The sequence below is a fragment of the Schistocerca gregaria genome, chromosome 1 (genome assembly GCF_023897955.1).
Source record: "Schistocerca gregaria isolate iqSchGreg1 chromosome 1, iqSchGreg1.2, whole genome shotgun sequence".
Classification (NCBI taxonomy): Eukaryota; Metazoa; Arthropoda; class Insecta; order Orthoptera; family Acrididae; genus Schistocerca; species Schistocerca gregaria.
In genome coordinates, this window is record NC_064920.1 from 412,532,971 (window position 1) to 412,547,910 (window position 14,940).

A 14,940-nucleotide genomic window follows, 5' to 3' on the forward strand; every position below is an offset into this window, starting at 1 on the left:
ATATCACGAAACTTCATATGTTTGGCAGCTTTACTTTTGTTATTTCTCGTGACAAATCCCTTAACTTGGCTCCTGATCAATTTTATTGTGTTCAGATTGCAGCGTTAAGGTGAAAACTGTAAAATGTAGCATTTGTACAGTGTGCTCGATGCCATGAAAATTATTGTTTTCCATGTTTCTATGACACTTATCACTCTGACTCGTGTTGAGACACATCTGTCTTATAAAGCAATGGGCATATTCAAATAAAGAGTATTTGATTTTTCATATTTCTCCAAAAAAATTAAATTGTGTAATGTTTTTCTCAACTTCAACAATCTTTTATTAAATAGCGATAATTAAGAATGTGTATTTGCAATGAAAACCAGAATTCTGCATGCGACTTGTAACTAGAAACTAGAATATATGCATTTTTCTTGAAAAATGATGGTTATGTTTGAATTAATTATCATATATTTGATGAATTTCAATTTAAATGATTAAGCTATTCAAACCGAAAAAAGTTGTAGATTACAATACGTTACGAAAAGCCACCCACGAGCACATACAATTACATATATGCGACGCTACCGCTAATGGCACGCTGATACTTTGCATTATATTTATTACGTTGTGTTTCTCAAATAAATGTCAAACCTAATTTTTTCTGATCTTGTGAAAAACATTAACAACAACTTGTTAATCGTAAATGTTAATGTAAATGCCATGTGGCTAGGGCCCCCCATCGGGTAGACCAGTCGCCTGGTGCAAGTCTTTTGAGTTGACGCCACTGCAGCGACTTGAGTGTCGATGGGGATGAGATGATGATGATAAGGACAACATAACACTCACTTCGTGAGCAGAGAAAATTCCGACCCAGGCGGGAATCAGCCTCGGGCCCGTTGGTACGACAGTCCGTCGTGTTGACTACTTAGCTATCAGCTACCAGGGATGGACTGTTTCTCGTCATTAACAGTGTTCCGCGCGATTGTTTCACTACAAAGCAGGAAGTAGTGTCATCCATTTTCATGGTACATATGGACAGCGAGACAATCAGAGCACTAGTCGTGTTTACGGAGACTGTGGCTGTACACGATTTTAGAAATAAAAATTGTGTAGTTAAAACACGATTAAGAAAAACGTTGATGGCTGGTAATACATGACCAGAATGTCTTAAAGTTTTTTTGCAGTGACAGAGTAATAAGATATCTAATACATAAGTTGGACCTACTTCCAAGAGCAGAACAACACCAGTGTACGAGAGCTGCGGCTGCTGGCCAATCATCAGGTTTATTCTTATGATGAATGACGTATAGAACTCGTAATAAACAAAATCAACTGCGTAACTAAATAAAGAATGGAATAAGAAACTATTCTAAGAGTAAGCAAATAAGCGTCACAGAACACAGCGCCTCTGGCAGCTAGCGCGAAAGCAATTTGACAGTGTTACAAAATTTCGCGCGAAAACCATTCGGCTTGCACTGCACTGTCGTGTCACTTCTGTCTGCTACATCAGCCCCCTCCGGGAAAGGGGAGCGCTGTCCATATACCTTGCAGGGAAACAGACTCGTCGACCTGATCGTGTTGAGTGTCCAGAGGGCTTCTTCTCGTCGACGGTTGTGGGAACCGCGAGTGACAGAGCATTTGAAACTGAATCAGGAGTGTGCTACGTTGTCCTCGTTGGCATCTCTTCTTGAAAGAGGTATGCAAGTTTCACGTAGTCTAGTGTTACAGTACTGGCTTTGCCATTAACGATAATGTCAAGTGGGCGATCTCCTCGTGGCTCTTCTTTAAGCAGTCCTGAGTAAGGTGATTAAGGGGGCTTAACGACGTCAGAGCGTAGCATTGTGTGCGTGCACTTCTGAAAGTGTTGGCGTACACACATAAGACTGGTGCCATGTCTGGATGGTTGCTTTTGATCGGTGTGGGAAATGTTTTCTCTCAACTGACAAATAAAACCACCATTTGTCAAGTTGCATAGCTGCAAGGACTGTGGATCAACAAACTCCTCTGGCAGCTGCAACGTTTCAGCGTACACAAGTTCGGCAGCTGAAGCATCCAAATCTGGCTTGTAAGTGTTTTGCAAACTGCAATAGCAGCACTGTTGTCTAGCTGCATCATGGCACATCAGGACTGCTTTCTGTGCTCAGTGCTAGCGTTCTATCATCCCACTGTATGATGCACAGTGCCACAGAATTTAGTCAGCTGTGAAAATAGAATGGACTCAAACTGCCATCCACGATCCATCATGACATGCAAAGGGCAGCCAAAGTGTGACAGAAACAAAGGCAGAGGCTGAGTTTTCTGCCAAGATGTTGTCTATAGGTGCAGCGTCTGGCCAGTGGACAAAGCGGTCTGCCATTAATAAATACTGTTGACCATTTGATGGAGGAAAGAGGCCAACTACATCGATATGAATGTGTGCAAAATGAGATGTTCTAAATGGAAAGTTGTCCACTGGCATGTGCACATGTCTTTTGACTTCGCTGCATTGTCATTTAATACAGGTCCTTGTCCAGGCTCAGCACTGTTTCTTGACACCTGCCCACACAAAACGACTGTACGTTAGTTGTGTTGTCACACAAACACCCAGATGAAACAGATTATGTATGTTATTGAAAGCACCCCTCCTGAATGCTAAGAATAGAACAGTACAGGTTTTGCCACTAGACATGTCACAGTACAACTTGGCACCAGTGCCAGGAATCTCTACTATCTGAAGTTTGAGTGATGACTTGGAGTGTCAATGCAGGTCATGCAGCTTCCAGTCTGACTGTTGTACTGCGAGTTCTCTGAAATCCATCAAATGAGTGATGTTACTAATGTGGGAGAGACAGACAGCCACTATATTATCTATTCCAGAAACATGTTTTATATCTGTGCTGAACTGAGAAATGTAAACCAATTGGTTGTGCTGCATAGATGAACAGTTCAAGTTATTTTGTCAGAAGGAGTACGCAAGAGACTTCTGGTCAGTGAAGATGGTACATTCTCTAATCTCCAGTGGAGATCGGAAATTTCAATGGCTTCATGGATTGCTAAAAGCTCTCTGTTGTAACCACTCCATTTTTGTCGAGATGGAGATAGCTTGGGCAAAAAGAATGCTAGCGGCTGCCACAATCCATCAGGAAGATGTTGCAACACTGTGTGGATTGCCGTCTGACTCGTGTCAACTGCTAATGCCAGTGGTGCCCTCGGCTCTGGGTGTATGAGTAACGCCACACCCACTAAACTCCCCTTCGCTGTTTCAAACGCCGAGATCAATTCATCCATCCATGAAACTGGTAAATTTATCTTGCTCTTCAGGCCAGTGAATGCCTCTGCTAACGACGCTTACAACTCTGCCGCATGATATATATGTTGGCGATAGAAATTGAGGACGCTGAGGAAACGACACAATTCCTTGCAGATCTTTGGCTGGGGCAGCTGCAGGATGGCTTCGCTGGCAAAAGTAGCAAAGGCCGACAATGTGACACTGTGGCCCCAAAAATCAACTTGTGCCTGAGGTAAGACAAACTTGGCGGTATTTAGAACGCTACTACAACCATTCCAATCTTCTGAAAACTTCGGTAAGATGGTGCTGATATTGGTCTGGAAAAGTCGAGAAGACCAAAATGTCTTCGAGATAAGCAAGGCAAAACTTTTGTCCTTGTAGACAGAGTCAGTGAAACTCTGCCACGTTTGTGCTGCGTTTCATTGGCCAAGCCAACTCCCAAAAATGCCAAAAGGAATGACAAGGGTAGACCTTTTTTGCCTGTCTGCTTCTGCTACTGGAATATGCGTAGATGCCTTTGCACAGTCTAAAACACTGAATACAGTCGCGACACACAATGCATAGTTACAGTCCCAAAAGCATGGTACTGGGTAAGGACAGGGACAGTTCTAGCGTTCAGTACCCCCATAACCACCACAAGAGCTCCTTGCGCCGTTGTTTTTTTCTTTTTTTTTGCGCCAAGTGCAGTGAAGACGACCAGGGGGCAATGGCCGCATCATGCCTTCACGAATCGAGGTGTCAAATTGCCCCGTGTTCGGCATGTCGGGAAGCAGTTGATAATGCGCCAAATAATCCGCGCCTATTACGGGTTCTGACACGTCTGCAACCGTGAAATCCCACGTAAAGTCGATCCGCAGTCCGATATCCAGGGTGATTCGCAGTGTTTCGCACGTTGATATACGTAGCTGAATTGTTGACGGCAGTCAGACAGGAGGGAGTGCGTTTGCCGCTTGCCGTGCAATTTCGTTCGTGAGGATTCACTTAAGTCAAAACCTGTATTTACGAGATATGCTGTTGCACTCCGCCGCCACTATACCCAATGGTGTAGGTTTTGTCAGCTAACTCCGCTACAGCGTCTAAAGGGCATGCTGGTGTGCATCGTGATAATGGTTTTCACCTGTTGTGGCAAGCGATTGCTTTACAGCGTGCGCAGAAAACTTTTAGGCCCCCGTCGTACCTTACTCGGCTAGTGTCGTAAATATTGTGAGGATCGTCTGCTGCCAATGTCTTCTTGTCTGATTTGCCCTTCCTGTGAAGCAGAAACCCATAGTATCAGTTCTATTTTTACCTTCTCACATGCGGAGTGGTGATCACATCTTCGATCTACGCTCCTTACTTCTGATCCAGCTGGCTCACAACTACTGCAAATTTGGTTGCGTCTGCAATTATTGCGGCATAGAGAAAACTAGCTTCCACCTGCTCAAAACACGAAGCCGCGTTATGCGGCCAAAACGGTAGCAAACGCACGGAGAGTCGTGATACCGAAGGCACGGGATCCGTCGATGCATTCGTCTTCTCGTACGCAGGTCCTTCCTGTGCTATAATGCACCAGTGTCGCGGTGGCAGCGTGTCTGCGGCTGTCGGAACAAATTACTGCGTGCGTACTATTAGCCGCCTATACAGCGAAACAGACTCCTAAAGTCACAATAAGTAACACTTCATTCAAACACACAGAGAGTTAGTTAATGACGAATGTTAGACAGAGGCGTTTTACATGGAAGTAGAACCGAGCCGACAACTAGAAAATGTAATAGTCAAAAAATGTGTAACAAAATAAACAACAGAATAAGAAACTATTCTAATAGTAAGTGCACAAGCGTCATAAAAAACAGCGCCTATGGCGGCTGGCTCGGAAGCACTTTGACAGCGATACAAAATTTCGCGCGAAAACCACTGCATTGCACTGTGCTGTAGTGTCACCTCTACTACAAAGTCATGACATCTCTACGGAGCATACACAGAAGATGAACGCCGTGGCGCCTCTTCTGAGTCATTTAGTCATTTAAGTTTATCAGAAAAAGAGATATACAGTAGGCCTATATCGACAGATATGGCAAGTAAATTTCGATTTAACAGCATTCTGAACAAAATGTAGGATCAGGGGCAGATTTGACGTGGGGAAAAAAACATCTTTTAACAAAGCAGATCTTGTATAACATTGAACAGTGTTATAAACCGAACACCGTTCTGTGAGACACCAGGATTTTAGGTCAACTGTCGAGGCATGGGTATGAGAACTGCACTCGCATTATTGTCCTTGCGTGTTTGTCAACAGACCACAAGACACAATAAGTGAACTCCATCCATAATTACAAATTTCAGATTTTTTTAGTAATAATGAACATTACACGAGCTGAAATATTGAAGAAGTATAGAAATATTGTTTGTGACGATGGACTGCATGGGCTGAACAACAATATTTTGAAATCATTACATCAATAGTATTAGACGACTTGAAACGAGAATTCCAATGTGCTTCTCTCATTTCCAATAACATCGACTGTCAAGTGTTTTCCATATTTTTGCAGTGTATAAAACCTGAAACTGGGAACATTTCCACTAAAATCTTTGTGTTCGACTTTGTGGACTCAATCTAAAATGCCTGGAGCTCTACAATGATCATTCTAAAATTTAGACTTGACTATGTAAGACACGTAAACAGAGCAAGGAAGAATAACATAAGCAGTAGAGTTAAACAGTCAAAGGAAACCAAGCAGATGTTTATATGCTTGTCAGAACTTTGCTGGAAGAGACAGATACTATTGCACTTAATATGATGTTCAACTGTCTCGACAGGACGAAGGATGATGACGATATATCAGAGTTACACACTTGAGAGCTGTGGCAATAATGCAGAATGCTGCGCCTTTCGCACAGATTGCATGCCTGTATAGATAGGGACATGTAAATATGTATATTGACAGGATGCACCATTCTGTTAAGTACACATACTTTATCCTCAGCCGGCCGCGGTGGTCTCGCGGATCTAGGCACGCAGTCCAGAACCGTGCGACTGATACGGTCGCAGGTTCGAATCCTGCCTCGGGCATGGATGTGTGTGATGTCCTTAGGTTAGTTAGGTTTAAGTAGTTCTAAGTTCTAGGGGACTAATGACCACAGCAGTTGAGTCCCATAGTGCTCAGAGCCATTTGAACCATTTGAACCTTTATCCTCGAGGACAGGACATGAAACGCCTAGATAAGGCGGCCGATATTCGCGTAAAGGATACCCTTAAATTCATTGTGGACATAAATCAAGTTTACTGTGAAAAGGTATATAATATCAAGGGAGGAACGCGAACTGAAGATATGATTCTCGTCAGAAATAAGTAAAATACATTTTTTTAATAACAAGCAATGAAACACTGCAATGAACGTCATAAAATATTAGCCCATATAAGTGAATTAGGTATATGCAACAGCTTTGTATTGTTGTCATGACAGAAGGACAAAATTACTCCCTAGTTCTTTGATTTCGTTAATGGCTTAATCACAATACAAGAGCTTGACGTTGTCAAGAAGCACACTGAGTTGTAGCATCAGATCGCCACCGTCTGCTATGTGTGCTGTGTGTTGTTATCACGGCTGTCAGATTCAATTACACGCCAGACAGCTGTGCTGTACACAGCAGCAATGACAGCTTGTTCTTTGACTTTCGCGCTCTGCTTCTCATTCATTGTAATGTGCGCATATTTACCGAGTTTTCTCCTTTACCAGCTACTGCTTATTATTCAGGGATGATTCTACTTTGAAACATAATATCTCTTAGTCTGTTCATTGTTGATAGCTATTACGAGTTGAGTGTGTTTATTCTGTTAAATCACGAGAGTGATTTTTCCAAGCACTACCACCTGGCTTAATAAATACACACCACTGTAAGATCGGACAGCACTAATTGTAACTGCATCCGACAAGTTACTCTGCTGGCATTAGGATTGTTTCAACAAAGCTTGCCCTAGCAGTGATCCAGTTAGATCACCGTTTCGCACTGAAGTACAGGACGTCATAACTGCGCCACCGACGGCAAATTCGTATGACAAGCTCGACAGAATTAATGCGAAGAGTCGCAGCCTCGTAGGAAGACAGAATTCGTCAAGTGCTGAAGCAGGAGGATATTGCAGACCGCAAACTGTCACAGTGCCTTAGTCTCCTAAGGAGCAAAGTGGGTACTGGTGCTGTTCCAGATAATTTGCTCCTCACCATTTGCGCAGCCGCCTGCCACGACAAGTCAAGACGACAGCAGCGTTCCAAACAGACATGCCATTGGACGGCGTTGCAGAACATGCACATAGAATTCAAGAAGCCATCGCTCAGCCATGCAGCAATTGCGCGTGTCGAATACGACTCTAGCGGCGAGACCGTCTACTGTCACATGTGGTGAACGCTCAGCCTGTAGACAGTATTAGCGACACGACTATTACAGCAGAGTATTACGCAGCACCAAGCTAACACAAGTGAGTGACTGGTAAGTACGCCTCTCTTTTACGACAAGCTTTAACTAAATCTCGAAACACACCTAAATAAATGCTTCATAATATGGCGCACAATATAAAAGTTACTGATAGCCCACCGTATCATACATTTTGGCTTCTCTTCACGTTTTTTGGTGCAGGTTGCGGTCACGTGCTGTCTGCCACACTTAACGCAATTTGATTTCAGGTGACAGTGCCTAGCGCCATGGTTGAAGCCTTGACAAGCAGTGATTTTAGTTTGTAGATTTTCCTAGCTTCTTCTGTGTTTTCTAGTTCCATTAGGAAGTTGGGTTGTAACCTTCTCTCTCCTTCGTCGAGTGTGAACATTTGCGTTACCTTCTCTACTAGAAATCCAAGAAGGCTTAGAGCTTCGTATACTAACTGTGTTTTCATGGTTACTAAGAGTTTCTTAATCACCACTTTCAGTGGTTTCTTGTGATTTATTTCGTGTGTGTAGAACGGAATATTTTCATTCTTCAACAGTGTGCATAGTGTGTTAAAATCCTTCGCTTCAGAGAACTGGTACGTTATTCTCTCTCCCCTGGAGTGAGTCTTTAGTGCCCCAATGAGGGCCGGTTTAATCACCTGTAGGAGTTTGATGCAGTTGTTGGTATCATAAACCACTAATGGTGGCACGTTGATCTTTGTCTTTCCCTTGCTGGAAGCGGCTGCAGTGTGCCCCGGGTCATGGTATAATAATTCGCTGAAGCGATTTTGTGTTGGCACTTGCGGCTCTACTGTTTCCGCTTCCATGTTTCCGTCAGCGATGGGCGTCTGTTCGGAATCGGAGCCGTAGTCTTCTGCATCGAATCGGAAGATCCCTCTGCCTGATTTGTGTTGTTTTTGCGCTTGTTTTTCTTTTTGGATTTCTGATCGTCCTCCGCTATGTCGCCTAGTGTGTGCAGTGCATAGTCTGTATTTTGTTCTGTGTGATTTGTGGGTGCTGTCAGATGATGTGCCCGCAGGAGCCCTAATGAGCACAGCGGCGGGCTGAGGTGGAAGAACTCAAGATTATATAGTCTCAGACAGTCGCATATGATGCTTTGAAGTAGCCTGCCACAGACGTAAAAGAAATTCTCAATCTTATCAGCCAGTTCAACGTCCCGAAAATTCTGTAAACAGTTCAGAACACAGTAGCCCAGCTGATCCGATCACGAAATTACGACAATATGCAGTGCAGTTTTCAGCCTTCTCGGGTCTTAATCGAAGAAGCACGATCATGACCTAAAATGCCAATGGCATTCTGTTTCAAAGGAACGCTCTCCAAGAGTTCCTTGACTCATACAAAGTCGACGTGTTGTTAATCACAGAGACGCATCTAACACCAGATGACAACTTTAACGTCCGAAATTACATAACGTATAGGACTGAACAGTCAGAACCGATAAGGGGGCTGTACAGCCGTGTTAGTCAAGAACAGACTGCCGCACAGGCAACTAAACACACCACGCCTCAGAAGAGCAGAAGCCAAATCAATAAAAACAGTAATAGAAGGGAGAACAGTCGCCATAATCCTTGTTTACAACCCTCCACGGAGGCCAAACCTACATCCTGATGACCTAGCCGACTTGACAAACATGGCCGAATATGTGATAATAGGTTGTGACCTCAACTCCAAACATGGTGCTTGGATTGCAGAGCCACCAACACCAACGGAAGAATCTTACGTAAATACCTAGAAGCACGCACAGCATTACAATCATAGCACTGGACACACCGACACACTCCCATACTATTCAGCTCAGAGACCAGATATATTAGACATATTTGTCCGTAAAAATCTGAGACACCAGACCACAATTACTGTAGTAAATCATCGGGACTTACGAAGCTGAGGACAAGGCTGAAGCAATGGCAGACACTCTCGAACTACAGTTCACCCCTGCAGCAGCTGTGGATGACGAGAGTGACGCTCACAAGGAACACGTCATAAGGCAAGTGAACAGAACACTTTGAACCCCAAGCGACACCATATTTCCACCAGTGGAATCCGATACAGTCAGCACATGCTTCAGCTACATGGGCAACAAAACGGCTCCTGGCTCAGACAACATCCCACCTCTCCAACTAAAACACCTACCTCAGAACGCAATTGAGTCTCTCACAGCCATATACAACGCTTTTCTAACTCTTCTGTACTTTCCTCTGGCGTGGAAACAGACAAAAGTCATAAAAATACCAAAGCCAAACAAGGACCACCTCTTTCCCTAGACTAACAGGTCAATCTCCCTATTCAGTTTTCTGGGGAAAGTGCAGGAAAATATCATATTCAAGAAACTACAGAAATTCAGCACAGGAAACAAAATTATCATACAGGAGCAATTCGGCTTTAGGAATGAGGATAGCACCATCAACCAATCCGTGAGACTGACTGAGGAGATATGCAGAGCTCCCACCATCATATATAGTACAGAGGCAGTCTTCCTTGATGTAGAGAAGACTTTTGGTAAGATCTGGCACCTGGGCCTTATCTACAAGCTCAATCTTCAAGGCTGCCCCAAACACATCATTCGCGTTCTGGCATCCATTCTACAGAACAAAACGTTTTACGTAAAACTACCTGGTGCCCAAAGTAATATCAGACCTCAGCAATTAGGAGGCCTAGGTTGGTTGCAAAGTCTAGCAGAAAGAAGAAGGTTCTGCTGCTAGGTAGTTCTCGTGATAGAGGTGTGGGCCAGCAGCTACAGGAAGTGTTGGGGAATGAGTACCAGGTCTCCATGTAGTGCATGGTTGGCTCAACTGACTGACAGCATAGGGGAGTTATGTAGGAATTTACGAAGGAGGATCAGGTAGTGATAATGGGTGGAGCAGGGACGGGGAATATGATATAGGTGGTGACCTGGTAAAGATAGCTACTAAATCTGGCGGCAATAATGTGCGTTTCTTGCAACTGTTTCAGCGTCATGATTGGCCGCACCTTAATGTGGCTGTTAGGTGTGTTAACATGGGGCTGGGCAGGGCGCTGATGGCAGAGGGCTTGGGGTTCAAAAATGATTCAAATGGCTCTTAGCACTATGCGACTTAACTTCTGAGGTCATCAGTCGCCTAGAGCTTAGAACTAGTTAAACCTAACTAACCTAAGGACATCACACACATCCATGCCCGAGGCAGGATTCGAACATGCGACCGTAACGATCGCTTGGTTCCAGACTGCAGCGCCTAGAATCGCACGGCGACTATGGCCGGCAGAGGGCGTGGGTAACATCTCAGTAGTGCCAGATGGGTCTATCAGTAGATCGGCTTTCACTCAGCATGACATGCACCTCAATAGGTATGGGAAGGGGAGGCTGGCTAAGCTTATAGGTAACAGTGTAGTGGGTGGTGGTGGGCTCACTCATGGAAAAATTCTACATCTACATATATACTCCGCTAGCCACCAAGCAATGTGTGACGGAGGGCACAATTCGCGCCAAAGTCATATCTCCCCCCCCCCCCCCCCTCCGTTCCACTCGTGGATCGCGCGAGGGAAAAACGGCTGTCTAAACGCCTCAGTTAGAGCTCTTATTTCCCTTATCTTAGAATGATGATCACTACGCAATATGAAAGTTGGTGGTAATAATAAATACTGTACATCCTCGGTGAAGATTGTATTTCGGAATTTAGTGAGCACCCTCTTCTGTTTAGTGCGTCGTCTATCTGCAAGTGTGTCCCACTTCAAGCTTTCTATAGATTTGTAAAGCTCTCGCGATAGCTAAAGGTACCAGTCACGAATCTTGCCACTCTTCTTTGGACCTTCTCAATCTCTTGAATCAGACCCAACTGGTAAGGGTTCCACACAGTCGAACAATACTCTAAGACTAGACGAACTAATGTATTGTAAGCTATTTCCTTTGTTGAAGGACCACATCGCTTCAGGATTCTACCAATAAACCGCAATCTAGCTTTGGCCTTACCTGTTACTTGTGTAATCTGATCATACCATTTGAGATCATTTCGAATAGTCACACCCAGATACATGACTGACGTTACTGCTTCGAACGACTGATCATTTATTTTGTACTCATACATTAATGGGGCTTTTCGCCTTGTTATACACAGTAGGTTACACTTACTAATATTGAGAGGTAACTGCCAGTCATTAGATCACGCATTTGTTTTTTGAAATCCTCTTTGATTTGTTCACAACTTTCGTGTGATACTACTTTCCTGTAGACTACAGCATCACCGGCAAAGAGTCTAAGGCCGCTGTCAATACCATCACCCAGATAGTTTATGTAAATCGTAAAAAGCAGAGGACCTATTACACTGGCTTGGGGCACAGCTGAAGTAATTCTTGTTTCTGTTGAGGTTACAACGTTCACTACGACATACTGCTCCCTGTCTGGTAGAAAACTTTCTATCCAACTTCATACGTCATTGGATAGACCGTAAGCGCGCATTTTTGTAGCAAGTGACAGTACTGCAGAACTGAGTCGAACGCCTTTCGAAAGTCGAAAAATATGGCATCAACCTGGGAGCCGGTATATAGAGCCTGTTGTATATCATGCACAAAGAGGGCCAGCTGTGTCTCGCATGACCGCTGTTTCGTAAAACCGTGCTGGTTTCTGCAGATGAGCTTCTCAGAGTCTAAAAAGGTCATTATGTCTGAACACAAAATATGTTCCATGATTCTACAACACATCGATGTCAGTGAAATTGGACAGTAATTATGTGCATCCGATTTTCTACCCTTTTTATGGATTGCTATGACCTGGGCCTTCTTCCAGTCCCATGGAACTTTCCGCTGTTGCAATGATCTCTGATAGATGACGGATAAGAATGGTGCTATATTTGTAGCATAGTCAACATAAAATCTTACGGGGATACCATCTGGGCCAGATGCCTTTCTGGCGTCTAAGGATCTTTACTGTTTTACAATACCAGATACACTAAACACTATGTCAGTCATCTTTTAGTTTGTTCGATAATTGAAAGGGAAAATGGTGCTTCAGTCCTCTATCGTAAACGAGATTTTGAAAGCTAGGTTTAGAATTTCGGCGTTCTATTTATCATCAGCAGTTACATTACCCATACTGTCAGCAAGACAAGGTATTGAATTATTTGTAGCGTTCATAGATTTTATGTCCGACAAAAAATTTTTGGGGTTATTTTTAGAATCTGCAGATAAAATATTGCTTTCAAATTCGTTAAAAGAGTCTCTCGTTGTCCTTCTGACAAATACTTTCATTTCCAATAATTTCTGTTTGTCAGCAGGGCAGTGACTACGTTTAAAACGACTGTGCAAAATTGCTTTCTCAGCAACTTCCTAAAATGTTTGCTGTACCAAGGTAGATCCTTTCCCTGCCCTATACTTTTGCTAGGCACATACTTCTCTAGCACATGGTGGACAATATCTTTAAATTCCGACCAAAGATGCTCAATACCTTTGTGTCCCGCGGTGAATGCTTGGAGCTGACTGTGAAGATATTCATTAATGACACTTTTATTTGCTTTCCCAAACAAGAAAACTCTATTTTTTTCAGCTTCCACTGATATAGAAGCTACAATGACATTATGGTCGGGCTTGCCACTTTTGTCAGAGAAAGTTGAAGCCATCCTGCAGCTGCTCCAACCAAAGATCTGCAAGGCATTGTGTCGTTTCCTCAGCATCCTCAAATTTCTATCGCCAACATCTACACCACACGGTGGAGTTGCAAGAGCCGTTAGCAGCGGCATTCACTGGCCTGAAGAGCAAGATAAATTTACCAGTTGCATGGATGGATGAAATGACCTTGGCGTTTGAAACAACGAAGCGGAGTTTAGTGGATGTGCGTTACTCATAAAACTAGAGCCAAGTGCACCACCGGTATTAGTATAATTCTAAGACTGTATGATCTCACATAAATAGATATAGGATAGGTTATTGTAGGAAAGAGAACAGTAATGTAATTTTAGAGAGAGACAGGAAGGAATGTAGAGATCCTAATTATGTCAGCAATATTTTTAATTAAGGTTATTTTGAAGTAGGTGAAAACCTCATAAAAGTTACCAAAAGCCCTCAAACATCAAGAAATACGAATAATACCTTCAGTGTCACATAACGTGTTTTTATGCTGCCAGGAAATGGATCATAGATAGCAGAAATAAAACATAGTCTAATGCCCAAAAACATAGAAGCTCTTGATTGGTAACCTACTTGTGTAGTTAACTACTGTACTCATTGATTAGTGAGACCTCTAACTGATCTGATAATCTGAGCTACAGAAAATGAGATATTTCCTAAATGCCTCGAAAAGAGTAAGGTTGTGTCATTTTATAAAGAGATTAAAAAGAAAAAAACCTGCCAAGTATAGGCCAATTACTATTACATTGGTATTACCTTGAATTGTGAAAACTAACCTGAAAGACATGTGATAAGGAAAATAACTTGCTCAGTGAGGCACAGCATGATTTAAGAAACTGAGGGTCTAACTCTACAGCCACAGCTAACTTTGCAGCTGATGCTATTAGGGATAACGCATCTGCTGTGATAAAGTCATTTGTGGAAAGTAGAGAGCAGTCTGCAGAGGTAAGGTATTAAACAATTGGTGCTTCTGTAAATGCACACTCTAATTCCCAGCTACTTAACTTTGGTATATTTCAGGGATCTGTTCTGGTACTCTTTATTTTCACTGTGCATGTAAAAGATATAACAGTAGTAGATGACAACGCATTAAAGTTAGCAGATGACCTTTTACTCATAGTAAAAACTTACTCAGCAAAAAACTGGACTCAAGTTCCTCTGGAAATTTGAGGGAGGCTTATAAATATTGCAGTGAAAAACTTGTCTCTAAACGCAAATTAAAAAAAACATACATAGAATTACAAAAAAATAAAACTATGAAGACTAACTATGCCTGTTTTAAGTGAGTAATGAAGTTCTCAAAGCACTAGAATGTCATAATTAATTATCGATGAACATTGGCGTGAGAGGGTCATATCATCAAAGTATGCCTGCAATAACCACTTGCATATTCTTAATGAGAAAGTTGTCTAGCATAGTAAATGCAGACATGCTATTAACAATGTACTGTGGCCTAGACTACTTCCACTTATCATACTGTGTTGTAGTCTGGGGAAAAGCATTATATATGCATGTACTTAAGATCGTGAAGCTTCAGAACAAGGCTGTTAGATGCATTGTAGATTTGATCCCTAGACAACCTTCGAATAAATAAATTCAGAAAACTTACCATGACTGTCCCTTCACTACACACATTTGCAAAAATTATGCATTTGAAAGCAAATACTACTATGC

General features: G+C 42.8%; 1 protein-coding gene across 1 annotated transcript in view; it reads left to right on the forward strand.

The window, feature by feature from the left end:
* The first annotated feature begins 1,356 nt into the window (after positions 1-1,356).
* The window catches only part of LOC126349960 (uncharacterized), a 104,076-nt gene continuing 90,492 nt past the window's right edge, over positions 1,357-14,940 (forward strand). The window contains exon 1 of the mRNA XM_050002475.1: positions 1,357-1,681. The gene's annotated coding sequence lies outside the window, so the exon portion shown is untranslated. The remainder of the gene's footprint in view (positions 1,682-14,940) is intronic.